This window comes from Sminthopsis crassicaudata, chromosome 1, assembly GCF_048593235.1.
Source record: "Sminthopsis crassicaudata isolate SCR6 chromosome 1, ASM4859323v1, whole genome shotgun sequence".
Lineage (NCBI taxonomy): Eukaryota > Metazoa > Chordata > Mammalia > Dasyuromorphia > Dasyuridae > Sminthopsis > Sminthopsis crassicaudata.
The window spans coordinates 247,810,171-247,813,394 of NC_133617.1; positions in this window are offsets into that span (position 1 = coordinate 247,810,171).

Sequence of the window (3,224 nt, forward strand, 5' to 3'; positions counted from 1 at the left end):
TCAAAGAGAGATAGTAAGCCTCTGAAAAGAAATAGTGAAATAATGGGTAAATATAAGCTGTCAAAAGAATAGATTTAATCTTGGCCAATATGACTGTCTTGTTTTGGTTGCCTACATCTAGGACATGGTGATTTCCTGGTTTATACATACACTAAAAGAGTCCATCCTACCCTTTTTAAGGGGAGCCTTTCTATTCTTGTAACTTAATATGGGAATGGACAGTCAGTAGATGGCTCTGAAATGCTAAAGTCCAGTTGATAGTAGGATAGAAAAGCTTAATGAATAATTTTTGACATATTAAGTACAGTAATAGGATAATTGGATTGTAGTTGTCTGTAATTTGTTCTTGACTAGCCCATCTACTTTTTGATAATATACGTATGTGTGTGTGATATCTGTGTGACATCCTTTACTTAATTTTTTCTGGATAATTCTTTGCAATATGTCAAAGCCTTTCCATACCCATTATATGTTTTTCCATTGCCAGTTGTACCTGGAAGACCTTATATCCTTGATTTTGTTACTGTGCCAAATATCCATGACAGAGGCAAATACTTTGGCAAGCATAGGCCATCCTATTTTATGCTTCAATTGATAAAGATGATCAGAAGACTCTGATCCTCAGCTTTAGTCCTCCAGAGATTCTATTGCTCCATGACTCTTAACCTTACAATTTCATTGGAAGAATGCTTGTATTAAAAAGTTGGATTATTAATCTTCGTTTCAGGAAGAAGCTTAGAATCATTAAAGTAAATCTGCAATGTGGCCATCTATGTCCATTCTATATAAATTTATTCTTTGTAATGTCTTTCCAAGATTCTATGCATAAACATACACACCACACATATGCACACACACATACATATATACTGTTGGAAGAGCTCTATAGGTTATGCATCTATTTATAGTTCATTGTGTGAATAAGAAACATTCTTTATTCACCTGTTTTTTCCTTTGTGGATAGGTAAATCAAATTCTTTTGAATGATTATGGATCTCATTTGGAAGGCTTTGCAATGTTCCCGTGCTTGTTGCAGTTGGCAAGATGTCATAAGCTATCGGGAGCATCTGGAGGACCTCACATCTTTGATTTGGCTCTTGTGCCAAATCTCCTCCATGACAGAGGCAAACAGTTTGGCAAGCACAGGCCATCCTATTTTATGCTTCAATTGATAATGATGATCAGAAGACTGTAGAACATGTTTATCTCTTATTATATCTTTCAAATTATCTTTTATAATTTTTACCTATTTCATGGGAGACATTTTGTAGGAGTACCTTCAACATAGCATTTTATTCTACCTAATCAAATACTTTTTTTCCTAGTCAATGAAATATAGGCACAGTGAAATCTCATAATTATTGCTCTTCTCATTCAGTAGTGAAAATGTGGCATATCATTTCTGAAAGCTAGCTTGTCCCATTTTAATACCTTTGCCTGGGATGGCCACAATGTATGGGTAGAATATTATTAAGATAAGAGTATAGGGAAGTAGGTATAAAGTCAGTAGTAAGGAGTATTCTCTCATGTCTGTTGACCTATCCCCCAAATCCATTATTTTTTCCATGCTTTAAATGACTTTTTCCTTCAGATATCTTAAGAATCAATCCATCAACATCTTAAAAACTGTGTTTTTTCCCCCAATTGTTTTGGAATTAAGAACTTTCCAAAATAGATCAGATTGAAGTTGTTTTAATTCCATACCAAGTCTTTATTCTGTCTTATATCTTTGTACTAGATTTGATCTTTGCTCTAACAAGTTGGTCCTCTCACTACATAAAGCTGATTCAGGAATAATCAAAATTATATGTTGATTTAATTTAAAAGGTCTTATTGAATTTTTTGAAGAATTTTTCTAAGTCTTTTATGTTCTTCATCAAATGTTGACAGAAAAATTATAATTATTTTCATGGGGGTCTTTTTGCTAATAATAATAATAACTAGCATTTATATAGTACTTTAAAGTTTGGGAAGCACTTTACAAATATTATGTTTTTTTTTTCTCATGAGAACTGTGGGAAGTAGGTGATATTATTTTTCCTAATTTGTAAATGAGGAAACTAGGACAAATAGAAGCTAAATGACTTGTTCAGAATCAAAAAGTTAGTAATATCTGAGAACTCAGGATTTGAACTCAGGTCCTTCACAAGATCAAATGAGGTAATGTTTATAAAAAGCTTAGGATAATACCTGGCACATAGTAGGCACTTCAGAAATGCTTATTTTCTACTTTGTATTCCTTTTCCCTGCTGATTACAGTTTCATTGCTCTAGCAACCAAACCACCTACCTACCTGGAAATATTTATTGTTGCTGTTTGATTCATGATCAAACTAATTCTGCCATCTCCTTTCTTCACCTCTCCAAGAAGAATCTGTAAGTCATCCTTTCACTAAGCTGAAATTTCTTTCTGTTTTCAGATTTCATTTACAAGGTAAATATCAAAATTGATATGATTCAGTTACTCTAGTAGGGTATCTAGACAAATGCTAAGAATATTTATGAGAAAGTTAATGTTTATAGACAGCTTAAAAAACTGTGATTCCATGAACTTTTATTTCCTTTCTAGTCCCTAACGATTATAACAGGATCTGAAGGAAACTGTATAATGACCAACGGCTATTTCATATTTATCTTTGTTTCACAGTTTATCATGAGTAACTGATGGGCTTGGGGTTTGTCAGTTATACTCAACCTGATTTAAGCCATCTGCCAAGATGGTTTTACTGGGATGTAGACAAAGCACATGGAGTCACAGGTGAGATTAGAGGGACAGATGGATACCAAAGGTGGATGAACAGCTCTGAAAAGTGCTCAGCAAACCTTCATTCCAGAGGTGCCCTCAAACCCATTGGTGTGTAAGGGGGATGTCTACCCCAAGCACGTGAAGACTTCTCTTGGCCAACTGGGTGGATGAAAACAATTGTTCTAATGTTCTAATGAAGGGGGTTGAAGCAGGTGCTTGGTCACATATCAAATTTGCCAAGATCATCTACTGCTTTCCAGGTTGTCAGGAGTCTCCCTCTTTTTGTCTTCTCATGGGACTTCTATGATTCTACAAGAGGGAGTGAGACTAAAGACTTTGTGCAACTCTGCTTCACTTTAACCAACTTATATATATCAAGATTTTACCCCAAGATGTCATTGGTCCTCATTTAAAATGAAGGATGAACAACAACAATAATCATCAGCAAAGAATTCATTATTAAATAGCCAACCTACTGC